Raw genomic sequence first — 14,805 nt, forward strand, 5'->3', positions numbered from 1 at the left:
ATGGTTAGCCAGCCTCTGTTTGATCACTTCCAGTAACAGGGAGCTCACTTCTTTGCCAGACAGCTCATTCCATTTATGGACAACTCTAATTGTTAGAAAGTTCTTTATTTTTAACCCAAATCTGTTCCCCTTAACTTACACTCATTGATTCTAGTTTTGTGGTCTGGAATTACCCAAAGCAATCTTTTTTTTTTGTACTTGGAAGCCCATCAAATACTTGAGGAAGGCCATAATGAAACTCCCTAAGTATTCTCTTCTTGAAGATAAATATCCACGTCTATAAGTCTTATGATAAAAAAGGATGAGAAATTGGTTGTGGTGAAGGGGTTCCTCAAGAAAGATATAAATTTGGTGACAGATCATATTCCCTTTTTGCTTTGGCCTCCTGGAAGCTCAGAGCCTACTTGGCTGCCCTGTTTTTGTAGCAGTAGAACCTTGTCACCTGTTTATATGTGCAGTATCTTTTCTCGTGGACCTAATCATCCTATCTTGCCTATATTTTTTCTGTCTATAAGTTTTCCTTAAAAAAAAACTCACTGGTAGATCTCTTGAAGATGGAAAGTAGATTGGTGGTTACCAGAGGCCAGGAAAGGTAGAGGGGTGGGGTGATAAAGAGAGGGTAATTAATGGATACAAATACACAGTACAATAAAAGAAATAAGACTTGGTGTTTTGTAGATCATTTGGGTGACTGTAGTTAACATTAGTCTATTGCATATTTCAAAACAGCTGGAAGAGAATAATTAGGATGTTCCTAGCATAAAGAAAAATAGTTAAGGTGACGGATATTTTAATTATCCTGATGTGATTATAGGAATGCATCAAATGATCACATGTACCCCTAAAATATGTACATTATGTATCAATTAAAAACATAAAAATAAATAATAAAAATTTTAAAATTTACTGTAAGCTCTCATAAATCCTCTGTAGTACAAGATATAGTATAATCACGTAGGTTTCTCTATTATATTTAGCCACTCTGCACAAAATTAGTTGATCCTTTTGGTTCCCTTTTAGTATTTTAGTACACATGCATGTCTTTAACTTCCAAAAGCTATCAGAGCAAAGGAATAGTTTTAATTCCCTGCCCCTTTTCTCTGGTGGGGGAACTGAATGGAATGGGAGGATAGATAACAGACTCTCATTCCTCCTAATCATTAGTAGTTTCTATCGAATTTTCAGTATCTCCTCTGTCATCCAATGGCATCATTTTCTGTTCTTAAAAGACACTATAACACGTATCTCACTGACCCTCAGAGCAATGATCACCACACATGACACTGCAGGGTCCACAGACTATCCATACACATGTGAGGATGGGTCATCCTCCCTGCAGCACCTCTGATAGCAAAGTACTATTATCCTCATTGTAGCCTTGGAGAACAGAGGCTCAGAGAGGTGAGACTTGAATCCAGGTCCTGTAACTCTGAATCTGAGAGCCCATCCGTGCCCCTACAGTGCATGGAGTTCAGGAGAGCTCCAGACAGACCCAAGCCAAGAGGATTTCACTCCTGTTGGCCAGGAGGCAGGCAACTCTGCATGTTCCTCCTTTCAGTCAGGAATCCAGCTCTGATGATCCTCTTCCCACAGAGAGAAGCGTGCTGGCTGCCAGTTGCATATGGCTTGACGAAGATAGGAGAGGACATAAAGACACCCCCCTCCTCCCTGTGCCCCCGGAGGAGAATCAAGCAGATTGTTTCCTACGTGGAGGAAGTGGATGTAAGAAACCTACGGCAGCAGGCAGACCTCAAATGGGTGAGAATCACAGTGACTCCCCTGACCCCCATGCAAGCTCTGTCTTGAGGAGCCAGGTTCGAAGGCACCAGGACTGCCTGTGAGCCAAAGAGCTAGACCATTTCAGCCCCAGGAGCTTCCTCCCTGAGATGCCCACCTGAAGAGAAGCCGCTGTTGCCTTCAGCCTCCCTGGAAGACCTCCGCTGCCGGCAGGCTGGTCGATGTAACAGCTCAGAGTTGAAACCCTCTTAAAAATAGCTCTGTTCCCTTCTGGGTTTAGCAACTCACACTTGAAAAGCTCTTTATTCTTTATAATGAATAGAGAGCAGGAACTTTTCATTGACAAAGAGGAGCTAAAATACAAAATAAAGGCAGACCGATGGTAGTTATTCTTTTGAAGCGGTGGACAGAGAGGGCTTCAGTACTCAGCTTTCACAGCTATCAACCCTTTCCTTGGGTTATTCCTGGAATAGAGGCATGAAGAGGCTTTTGAGCGGCTCTTGCTGTCAAAAGCTCTTGTGTGGTGGGCAGTATTTCAGGTGACAGCATTAGCTAGAGACCACAGAGCAGCTTGAAGTTGAAATTTCAATCTAATTAATTGACTGAAGAAGAAAAAGACCTGAAAGAAGGGCTTAACTCTTTGCTATCCAGATCTCCAAGACTCCTGACCATACTGAGGAAGGGAGTAGGTCTGACAGTAAAAGGATGGGAGTGAAAGGTCAAGAAGCCAATACTTATCTTGGTGGGAGGGACCACCATTAGGTACGTGTTGGGGAACCTTGTCTGTCAGAGGGGCCAGGATTACTCAATTTATGTCTTGCCCATCAATCAAAAGTAATATAGATGGAGGAATAATGTCAAGTCTAGTTTCAAAGTAATTTATTTTCTTTAAATCAAATGAAATGCATCTCTCAGAGTCCCAATGAGTTGGTGAGAAATTTGATCTCAGTTATTATTTGGGTCTTCTTCCCTTCTTCCAAATATAAACATCTGGGAGGCATATGAGTTACCTGGGAAAGAGGGAGAAGACATGTAAATTATGCAGGGTAACTGAAGCTGGTCATATGCCCAAAACTCCAAATCACATTGTCTTAAAGTAGGATGTTTATTCCTTGCTCAGGCAAAGTCCAATGTGGATGTTCATGATCAGGAAGCCATCTCAGGCAGCTCTCCTCCAAGCAGTGACTGAGGGATCCAAGCCCCTTCCATGATGGGGCTCTGTCATCATCTGGGCTTTGAAATCATTTGCTTCCTGCCACTATGACTGGAAAGGAATTACAGGTAGAGATAGAGAGATCATGAGGATATATTTACGAGTCAGGCCCTAAAGTGGTATACATTACTTTAGCCCACATTCAATCAGTCAGACTCAACCACTTAGCTGTAAGTTGATACAAGGAGGCTGGCAGAGAAATAAAATTTAACTGTGTTCCCAGTGAACAGAAATATCTATTGATAAAATTTAGCAATCTGTACCAATGTATCTAATCTTCAGGTCGTATGGCTTTTTCTGTTATTCTTCTCATTCTTTCCACATGGTCCATAGAAGCTTGGTGCTGTCTTTGTCAGAAGGATTCAGTGAGGCTGGAAACCACACCTGCTACAGTCCTGCTGCTTCTTCTGGGGAGGGGCATTATGGACCCATCAAATTCTAACTCTTCTTTTTCTCTTTCCTCTAAAGCATGCTTTTCTCCTAGGATTTCTAGTATAACTTTTTCTTTTTTTTCTTTTTTGAGACAAAGTCTTGCTCTGCCACCCAGGCTGGAGTGCAGTGGCGCAATCTCGGCTCACGGCAACCTCCACCTCCTGGGTTCAAGTGATTCTCCTGCCTCAGCCTCCTGAGTAGCTGAGATTACAGGCACGCGCCACCACACCTGGCTAATTTTTGTACTTTTAGTAGAGACGGGGTTTCACCGTGTTGGCCAGGCTGATCTCAAACTCCCGACCTCAGGTGATCCACCTGCCTTGGCCTTCCAAAGTGCTGGGATTACAGGCGTGAGCCACTGCACCTGGCTGTTCAGCATCATTTTCATACAGACAGAAAAGACATAATCACTGTGAAGAGAAAATAGTAAGAATACGAAGCACACAGTTGAGACGGGCATGTTAGGCAGTTGGCTGGGCTCAACTAGGCAAGCTTATGTCACTTACAATTATGACAGTGGGCCAGAGTCCAATGCCTCAGCAAAATAACAAATTACTACCTACCATGTATTTCTGAGTCTATTCATAGTTGAAAACTACGAATGACAGTTGCTATAGTTTGTTTTAGTTTGCCCAAGAGAGACAAGATTTCACCTGGTGGTTTTTATGAGTTCAAGTGTCTAGACCTTGAGAATTACACTCCATGGGTCTGAAGGAAATTCAGGTACCATTTAACTACTACAATGGGCAATCTCAGAGGAAGTGTGGCTGATGGGAGTAGCTTCCAAAGACAAAAAAGGGGTAAGTAGTCTGATTTTCAGAAAGGAGAAAAAGTGGGAATCACAGAAAGTATAAATGTGTAAATTTGAGGTTTGAAGCCAGTTCTTATTTTTTTGGAGACAGGGTCTCACTCTGTTGCCCAGGCTGGAGTGCAGTGGTGCAATCATAGCTCTCTGCAACCTCAACCTCCTGGGCTCGAGGGATCCTCCCACCTCAGCCTTCTGAATAACTGGGACTACAGGTGTGCAACCACGCCTGGCTAATTATTTTAAATTTTTTTATAGAGACAGGGTTTTGTCACGTTGCTCAGGCTGGTCTTGAGACCCTGGGTTCAAGTGATCTACCCAAAGTGCTGGGATTACAGGCATGAGCCACTGTGCCTGGCCCCCAATTCTTTCTAATACTCATCTAGATTTTACTAATCAACAGTTAGTTTATAATTTTTTTAAAGTTTTAGGCTGGGCACAGTGGCTCATGCCTGTAATCCCAGTACTTTGGGAGGCCAAGGCAGGTGGATCACGAGGTCAGGAGATCGAGACTATCCTGGCTAACACAGTGAAATCCCATCTCTACTAAAAATACAAAAAAATTAGCCAGGCATGGTGGCGGGTGCCTGTAGGCCCAGCTACTTGGGAGGCTGAGGCAGGAGAATGGTGTGAACCCGGGAGGCGGAGCTTGCAGTGGAGCCGAGATCAAGCCACTGCACTCCAGCCTGGGCGACAGAGTGAGACTCCATCTCAAAAAAAAAAAAAAAAAGTTTTAAAAGGAACGTAATAATCACTTCATATTATGATCAGTTTGCTCAAAATAAGTCATACTTTTGAACCAAAATGATCCAAATATTACCTTTCCTTTTTTAGTTTGGACTATTAAATTGTCAGGTTAGGGGACTATGATAGACTTACTTTTTCTGGAACTTGTTGAAGGCCTCAATAATAATATGTTTTGATAGATTTGAAGCTTTTGAACAATCCATCTTGGGTGTTGATTAAGATTGAGCTTTGGGAACAGTCCATTAATAACAAGTTGCTGTTACCCATCTAAGTTCTGAAGCAATGAATAAGTAAACACAGGTGTCAACCAGATGGGGAAAACAAACCTCACCTCTGTTTTTGGTTAAACTGATAAGAGAATGTGGCTTGTTATGTGTCCACAACCTGGCCCTTAATCCTTGCTAATATTCCAGGCCTGACACAGTTAAACATCCCTCTCCAGTCATAGGCACAGCTGAACCACTCTGGCCTCCTATTCAGGGGCAGCTCAGTGATTGGTGGAAGAGGAGAATATATGTGTCCTGCACAGGGGCAACTTCAAAGAATTCAGAGAGGGCTTGTTGAGGCAGCTTCAATTCCTTCTCCAAACTTCACCAACTATCAAGCATGGTTGGAGGTAGAAGGAGTGAACTAGAAGCAGTAGAAGTTATGATCCTGACGTTTCTGCAAGGGCAGGAGATCTTATTTCACGGATCAAGTTAGAAACGCATAGAGGGGAGCAGAGTGATTCCTTTTAGCAAACAATAGGGTAACCTAGAGTTCTTTCTGCTTGTGCTGTTATAGTCAACATTTTGCTATTTGATGCATATGAAGACCCAGAAGGAATGTATAGCTTTTTTGAGGTTCTTACCAAAATAGGAAGAATAACTGACATGACAAATGATGGAAAATTAAAAATCACCTCACCTGGCTGGGCGCAGTGGCTCATGCTTGTAATCCCAGCACTTTGGGAGGAGGTGTGTGGGTCGCTTAAGCCCAGGCCTTTGAGATCAGCCTGAACAACATAGCAAGAACTCGTCTCAAAAAAAAAAAAAAAAAAAAAAAAAGAAGGAGAAAAAAAAATCACTTCGGCTGAGTGCAACCTAGGCTAGAGTCTCCTAAACGCAATTATTCAGGTTAAGAGAAACTTGGAAAACTTCATACACTATGCAATTGCTCAGATACAGAGTGAAAAACAACAGTGTTGGTATCAATTTATATTCAAATGTGCCTGGGCGCGGTGGCTCACGCCTGTAATCCCAGCACATTGAGAGGCCGAGGCAGGCAGATCCTTTGAACTCAGGAGTTCGAGACCAGCCTGGCCAACATGGTGAAACCCCGTCTCTACTAAAAATACAAAAATTAGCTGGGCGTGGTGGCACGTGCCTATAACCCCAACTACTTGGGAGGCTGAAGCAGAAGAATCGCTTGAACCCTGGGAGGCAGAGGTTGCAGTGAGCCGAGATTGCGCCACTGTACTCCAGCCTGGGCAACAAGAGTGAAACTCCATCTCAAAAAATAAAAAAAAAAAAAGGGCCGGGCGCGGTGGCTGAGGCCTGTAATCCCAGCACTTTGGGAGGCCAAGGCGGGCAGATCACGAGATCAGGAGATGGAGACCATCCTGACTAACACGGTGAAACCCGTCTCTACGGAAAATACGAAAAATTAGCCTGGCGTGGTGGCGGGCGCCTGTCGTCCCAGCTACTTGGGAGGCTGAGGCAGGAGAATGGCGTGAACCCGGGAGGCGGAGCTTGCAGTGAGCCGAGATCGCGCCACTGCACTCCAGCCTGGGCGACAGAGCGAGACTCCGTCTCAAAAAAAAAAAAAAAAAAAAATATTGTATTACAATCTTCTACGGGTTTTTAGTTCACCTGAACTGAATATAATTATTATGCATTTGCTAAAAATGTTAGTGCAGTCTCCAGCTGCATTTGTTCAACAAATACTTGTTTAGCATGTATTCCATGGCAGGCACTGTGCTGGGTGGGAGTTAATGGTACCACATTGTCTGGAGTAATCTGCCCATTTAGGGGCACATACTTTAAGAGCAACATTAATGAATTAATTTGGAGGATTGGTGGGTGGAAACCTAGTCCTATTTCTTCAGGTTTCCATGAGGCAATTTCTTTTCTTTTTTCTTTTCTTTTCTTTCTTTTCTTTCTTTTTTTTTTTTTTTTTTGAGCAGAGTCTTGCTCTGTAGCCCAGGCTGGAGTGCAGTGGTGCATCTCCACTCATTGCAACCTCCGCCCCCCGGGTTCAAGCCATTCTCATGCCTCAGCCTCCCAAGTAGCTGGGATTACAGGTGTGCGCCACCACATCTGGCTAATTTTTGTATTTTTAGTAGAGATGGGGTTTTGTCATGTTGGCCAGGCTGGTCTTGAACTCGTTACCTCAGGTGATCCACCCACCTCAACCTCCCAAAACGCTGGAATTACAGGCGTGAGCCACCATGCCCAGCCCCATGAGGCAATTTCTACTAACTCATAGAAAAAATATTTGAGTATTTTATTGGTAGAAATTATTTTAGTTGGAAATGACAGAGACATTGACATAACCAGCTTAAACAATAAAAAAATTAGTATTATTTTAAATAACAACAACAAAAGCCAAAGGTAGAGCAAGTATTATAATTGGAGCTGGGGATTTATTGCTTTGCTGTTCTTTGAGCTCCTTCATCCTCCAGATAGGGGCATTTTCTGCAGGTTGGTTCCTTCTGGTGACTGCCATCAGCTCTTGGAACAACATGCTTCCTCATTAGAAAATTCTTTCTAGGCCAGGTGCAGTGGTTCACGCCTGTAATCCTAGCACTTTGGAAGGCTGAGGTGGGCGGACCACCTGAAGTCAGGAGTTCAAGACCAGCCTGGCCAACATGGTGAAACCTTGTCTCTACTTTAGAAAAAAAATACAAAAATATTAGCCAAGTGTGGTGGTGCATGTCTGTAATCCCAGCTACTTGGGAGGCTGAGGCAGGAGAATCACTTGAACCTGGGAGGCAGAGTTTGGGGTGAGCCGAGATCATGCCATTGCACACCAGCATGGACAACAGAGTGAGACTCCGTCTCAAAAAAAAAAAAAAAAAAGAAAAAGAAAAGAAAAAAAAAAAGAAAAATCTTTCCTCCTACCTTTGAACAAAAGTAGTCTGATTAGGCTTGTCTGTATCACTTGCCCAATCAGAGATGGCTCTGATCCAATAGCAGTCTCTAGGAGTCATGCCATGTACTGATTCGCTGAAGCCTAAATTCTGAAACCAATCACTTGCAAGGAGATTAGAGTTACTAGGATTGGCTTCAGTTGAGGTTAGGGCTGGCTTCCTGAGACACTTGGGCACCGTGAAAGGGGTTGCGATGGGGCTTTTGTAAATAACATTAGGGTTCTGTTTGAAAGAAGGAAAATGGTGGGAAGGATGCTAAGGAGGCAACCCTGGGAGAAGGAACGTCTCTTGGGTGGGTGGATTTGATGGAAGAGAAGGTAGACATCTTTCCTTTCTCTCTTCCAGGAAAACCTGATCTCTCCTAGTGCTGTTACATTTCTTAATGTGGCAATAGCCGTAACTCATACCCTTAAAACCTTGCACAGTGGTGTGGATTCAATTGTCCTGCTTCTTTGTATGTGATTATATCACATAAATTCAGTCACGTGGGGGTTTGTAGGAAGGCTCATTGTGGTCAAGGTCCAAATTCTGCCCTCCAATCTATGCTTACTGGAAATATAGTTGATCTTTTGATCTTCATCTGTTGGATTCCTATATCTATTTCTAATTAACTCATAACCGGGGGTAGGGGGACATGATTATCATCCCTAAAAACCTCAACAAGTGTGCTCTTCAGAGCAAACCAGAATCTAAAGGATTTGGAGAACTGTCACAAAGAGGAAATGTAAAATTCGATATTGAGACTTTGTGCAGCCATCAGAAAAAAAATATCGAGACTTTCTGCTGCTATACATCAGCTGGATATATCAGATATTCGGAAAGTTCAAAGTGCACAAATTTCAGGAGCATAGCCATCAAGAAAGCTGCACTGCTAGTAATGGGAACTCTGTCTTTGGAAGTATTCATGCACTGACTGGATGACATCTCCCAAGTATGCCTAAACATGGAATTCTGCACATTTGGGAAGTGGAACACAGTTACTTTCATGACACAATCCAATTTTTGTTCCAAGTAATCCTGTTTTGGTAATTGTTTGACCTGTGGTTTTCAAAGTGTAGTTCCAGTAGCAGCATTAGCACCAGCTGGGGAACTTGTTGGAAATGCAGATTAACAGGTCACACCCTAGCCCTCCTGTTATGGGTGGAATTGTGTCCCTCAAAAGGATATGTTGAAGTCCTAACACCCATTACCTCAGAATGTAGCCTTATTTGGAAATAAGGTCATTGTAGATGTAATTAGATAAGCCAAGATGAGGCTGTACTAGGGTAGGGTGGGCCCTTAATCCAATGACTGATGTCCTTATAAGAAAAGGAGAGAGAGACGGATACACAAGGGGAGACCTCCATTAGATGATAGAGGCAGAGACTGAAGTTATATACCTGTAAATCAAGTAACACCAAAGATTGCCAGCAAACTACCAGAAGCTAAGAAAAGGCAAGGAAGGATCTTCCCTATCGATTTCAGGGGAAGTGTGGCCCTGCTGACCCTTTGATTTCAGATTTTGAGCATCCAGAAATAGGGGCTTGTTTTAAACCACCTATCTCATGGTAATTCGTTATGGCAGCCCTATGAAACCAACACACCTACTGAATTAGGAACTCATATATTAGGGCCCAGCAATCTGTGTTTATAAGTACCCCAGATGATTCTGATATATACTAAAATTAGAAAATCACTGACTTCCTTCCTTCCTTCCTTCCTTCCTTCCTTCCTTCCTTCCCTCCCTCCCTCCTTCCTTCCTTCCTTTCATTTTTTTATAATTTCAACTTTTATTTCAGATTCAGGAGGTACATGTGCTGGTGTGTTTCATGGGTATATTGCATGATGCTGAGGTTTGGGGTACAAATGATCCCATCACCCAGGTAGTGAGCAAAGGGTTTTCCAATCCTTTCCCCCCTCTCTCCCTCCCTGCTCTAGTAGTCTCCAGTGTCTGTTGTTGCCATCTTCATGTCCATGAGTGCCTAATGTTTAGCTCCCACCTATAAATGAAAACATGTGGTATTTGGTTTTCTGTTCCTGGGTTAATTTGCTTAGGATAATGGCCTCCAACTGCATCCATGTTGCTGCAAAGGACATGATTTTGTTGTTTATGACTGTGTAGTATTCCATGGTGTATATATGCCTTTTCTTTATCCAATCCACTATTGATGGGCACCTAGGTTGATTTCATGTCTTTGCTATGGTGAACGGTGCTGTGATGAGTGCATGTGTCTTTTTGGTAGAATGATTTGTTTTCTGGGTTTTTTTTTAGACAAGGTCTCACTCTGTTTTCTAGGCTGGAATGCAGAGGTGTGATCATGGCTCACTGCAGCCTCAATCTCCCAGGCTCAAGCAATCCTCCACCTCTGCCTCCCAAGTAGATGGGACTACAGGCATGCCCACCATGCCTGGCTATTTTTTTTTTAAGAGATAGGGTCTCACTACATTGCCCAGGCTGGTCTCAAACTCCTGGAATCAACCGATCCTCCCATCTCAGCCTCTCAAAGTTTGGGGATTATGGATGTGAGCCATGACACCCTGCCCTTCTTTTGGATATATACCCAGGGATGGGATTGCTGGGTAAAATGGGAGTTTTGCTCTTAGTTCTTTGAGAACTCTCCAAACTGCTTTCCACAGTGGCTAACTAATTTACATTCCCACCAACAATGTATGAACATTCCCTTTTCTCTGCAGCCTCACCAGCATCTGTTCTTTTTTTACTTTTTAGTAATAGCCATTCTGATAGGTGTGAGATGGTGTCTCATTGTGGTTTTGATTTGCATTCATCTGACAATTAATGATATCAAGCATTTTTTATATGTTTGTTGGCTGCTTGTATGTCTTTTTTTGAGAAGTGTCTGTTCATGACTTTTGTCCACTTTTAATGGGGTTGTTTGTTTTTTGGTTGTTCGATGGTTTAAGTTTCTTATAGATTCTGGATATTAGAGCTTTGTTGGGTGCATAGTTTGTGAATATTTTCTCCCATTCTGTAGGTCTGTTTGCTCTGTTGATAGTTTCTTTTGCTGTACAAAACCTCTTTAGTTAACTGGTCCCACTTGTCAATTTTTCTTTTTGTTGCAACTGCTTTTGAGGACTTAATCATAAATTCTTTCCCAAGGCCGATGTCCAGAATGGTGTTTACTAAGTTTTCTTCTAGGATTGTTATAGGTTGAGGTCTTACATTTAAATCTTTAATCCACCCTGAGTTAATTTTTGTATATGGTAAAATGTAGGGCTCCAGTTTCATTCTTCTGCATATAGCTAGTCAGCTATTCCAGCATCATTTATTGAATAGAGTCCTTTCCCCATTACTTATTTTTGTTGACTTTGTCAAAGATCAGGTGGCTGTAGATGCATGGCTTTATTTCTGGGGAGAACCACTGTTTCCTTTTTTCTTTTTTTAAAAGTTTTTTAATGAAACCCTTCATGAATTTGCATGTCATCTTTGCACAGGGGCCATGCTAATCTTCTTAGTATATATACTGCTGAAGCAAGTACAGAACCACTGTTTTCTATTCTAGATCTAGACCAATGCCTCTCTCACATTTACGTGCATGTGAATGAATTGAGGATTTTGTTAAAAGGCAGATTCTGATTCAGTGGATCTGGAGTAGGACCTGAGCTTCTGCATTTCCAATATGCTCTCAATACACGCCCAATATGCTCTCCAAGGACTGGACTTTGAGTACCAAGTGTCTAAATCAGTGCCATCCGGTAGAACTTTTCATGATAATGGAAATGTTCTATACCTCTACTGCCCGATATGAAAGTCACTAGCCACATCTAGCTACTAAACACTTGAAATGTGGCTTGATTGAGAACTAAATTTAAAATTTTTATTTCCTTTTAATTTTTTTTTTAAATTTAATAGAGACAGGGTTTCCCTATGTTGCCCAGGCTGGTCTCAAACTCCTGGGCTCAAGGGATCCTCCTGCCTGGGTCTCCCAAAGGGCTAGGATTACAGGCATGAGCCACCACGCCCAGCCAAGAACAAAATTTTTAAATGTTATTTAATTTAAATAAATTAATAGCTACATGCATTATATAGTACAGGTCATCAATTTCCTGTTTCTAGTCTTAAATGGCATGTTTTGCAAAGCTTTCAGGGCTCTCAACTTCTGTTCATCTTGAAATAGCCATAATTTGATAGTCAGGACTGGTGGTGTTCCCTATGCAAGACTGTGTGTGCTCAGCAGTATATTAGGAGCCACTGGAGAGCATAAAATAAATAGATTGCAGGGTCTTTGCCCCTGAGGAACTTCCTGTTTATTAACCAGCTCTCATTGTGTTTTCTTCCAGTTTCTGCCAAGCCTGAAAGTGTTCAATGTTAAAGGGTGGGGGGAGGAGGAAATTAAGCAATAATTAGGAGAGATGATGCTTGGCAGGGGCTTTTTTATCTCAAGGCTACCAGATTTTGTTCATGGAATTTGAGAACATGAGTGATTTGCATATGTTGCATAAATTTGCATCTTGTATTCAAGAGACCTGACTCCAAGTCTATGAAGTACAATTTAATTAATTAGTAGAACCTACTATAGCTGTATTCAGAATAGAATTCATGGCATAACACACATGAAATTGCTAGCTGTTGACAGCAATTCAGGAGATCTCAGACCAGGTCAGGAGACCAAAAAAAAAAAAAAAAAAAAACAAACAGAGCAGAAGAGGTTGACAGTTAAGGGGGAAGAAAAGGTACCAGGACCTTTGTTATCATCCCTGACCTCTGCCTTCTGTGCACCTCCAGCCTTTGTATATAGAGTCATTCATTTCCCACAAATGGCATTATGTAAAATGAAGTTGCACCAAAGAATGGAACTAGACCTCCTGTGCCCACTAGTGTCAGTTTCCTTATCTTTGGCATACCCCATACTTCCTGCCTTGCTTCTCTGCCTACAACTGAACTCTGCATGAGAGTTAGCACATAGTTTAAAAAAAGAAAGATAGAGTGAATGAGAGAATGTCTAAAGAAAAGAAGTGAAGAGTCAGGTAGTTTTTCCTGCTCTCTCTTCCCTTCTCTTTCTTCTTTCCTCTACTAAGCACCTACTCAATGTCTGCGCCAGGTCTGTGGTAGACCTGGGGGATACAAAGTTAAAGTAACACAGGCTTCTTGTCTCAAAGGAGCTCAGCACTGCAGCAGGGCAGATGGGCATATGAGCAGCAACTACCATACTGTGCATAGCAAGAAACGATAAAGGCGTGTCCTAGGAAGGGGACCCAGAGGAGAGAGAGATGCCTCTGTTGATGTGGAGAGGTAGAGGGGAAGTTTTCACACAGGAAGAGAGGTAAAGAAAGGATTTGAAGAAAGAGAAAAGACTTAAAGAAAGAGAAGGACTGTGGTGGGACAGAGAGAACAGCATGTGCAGAAACAGCACGATGTGCTAAGCGTACAGTTAAGTATCAGAAATGTGAAGGGGAGGAGGGAGGTCAGGGAGGGGTACAAAATCCAGACCAGCCTCTAAATGCCTTATTAACTTGCTTTCAGGCACCCAGGGAATGGAACTAAAGTAGAGTACTTTAGACCGCCTTACCTAGGAATGAAAACATGGCACTGACCCCAGCAGCAGGGCTAAAGGATCTTTCCCTTAGGAGCTCAGTCATCCCCTCCTAGCATCTCTTGACCGATGTTAGCTGTAGATCTGCCCTTAACATTTCCTACTTGTGCCCCTTTCTAGGAGAACTTGAATTCTATTATGACCCAAGTTGACTAGAAATAGTTCTGTATAATATATCCTCTATTTGTTGTCTGTAACCAAATATACCACTGCCTGCCGGGCAGCCCGCAGAGGTCAGGTGGAGCTGAAGGGTCATCCTGAAATGGTCGTGTTCACCACCTGAATGATTCCCCTGATTCTCTCTCCCCTCCCCATCGTGTTGGTATTTACTCCTTCTTTCTTTTCAGAAACTCAGAACCAAATGTGGCAACTGCATGTAGCCCCAGAGATACTAAAAACTTACCTGCTCCCCCACCACTTCCATGGCCAAATCTAGGAGCCATAGAGCTACCCCTCACTGCAGAGCTAATGGGATGGCATAAGGATAGATACTGTGTCTAGTGCCTCCTCCCACCTCGTCCATGCAACTCTATACTCTGTGGGAGAACTGGCTGCCATATTTCATTGATCTACTACTAAATATTTTAGAAAAAAGCACAGAGTATACAATCACTAATTCATACCTGCTCTTCAGCTTAAGAAATACATTTCAATCTCGGCCGGGCGCGGTGGCTCATGCCTGTAATCCCAGCACTTTGGGAGGCCGAGGCGGGTGGATCACCTGAGGTCGGGAGTTCGAGACCAGCCTGACCAACATGGAGAAACCCCGTCTCTACTAAAAATACAAAATTAGCTGATCGTGGTGGCACATGCCTGTAATCCCAGCTACTAGGGAGGCTGAGGCAGAAGAATCACTCGAACCTGGGAAGCGGAGGTTGCAGTGAGCCGAGATCGCGCCATTGCACTCCAGCCTGGTCAACAAGAGCGAAACTCCATCTCAAAAAAAAAAAGAAATACATTTCAAATTCAACTGAAGCTCTTCTGTTTTCCTAATTAATTACTTTCCTTTCCTTCCTCTTAAGAAGTAATCATTATCTTGAATGTGGTATTTATTATACCAAATACTTCTATTTATATGATACTATGGTATATTGTGTTGTTTTAAGTATTTTAATATTTATAAAAATGTTATGCCTCAAAATGCCATCAACAACCAACTCTGTTAGTTTCTTGTGTGGGAAAGCTTCTGAATTGTGCGGTCTTGCCCCTC

At 42.6% G+C, this 14,805-nt stretch overlaps 1 long non-coding RNA gene and 1 pseudogene across 3 annotated transcripts in view; both read right to left on the bottom strand.

Moving 5' to 3' along the window:
- Positions 1 to 2,601: 2,601 nt before the first annotated feature.
- The window catches only part of LOC115830898, a 45,008-nt gene continuing 32,804 nt past the window's right edge, over positions 2,602 to 14,805 (bottom strand). For all 3 annotated transcript variants that reach the window (XR_004026435.1, XR_004026433.1, XR_004026434.1), the window contains exon 2: positions 2,602 to 3,001. This is a non-coding gene — a long non-coding RNA (uncharacterized LOC115830898). The remainder of the gene's footprint in view (positions 3,002 to 14,805) is intronic.
- LOC115831027 lies at positions 11,446 to 11,559 on the bottom strand (annotated as a pseudogene).

The sequence above is a fragment of the Nomascus leucogenys genome, chromosome 17 (assembly GCF_006542625.1).
Source record: "Nomascus leucogenys isolate Asia chromosome 17, Asia_NLE_v1, whole genome shotgun sequence".
Classification (NCBI taxonomy): domain Eukaryota; kingdom Metazoa; phylum Chordata; class Mammalia; order Primates; family Hylobatidae; genus Nomascus; species Nomascus leucogenys.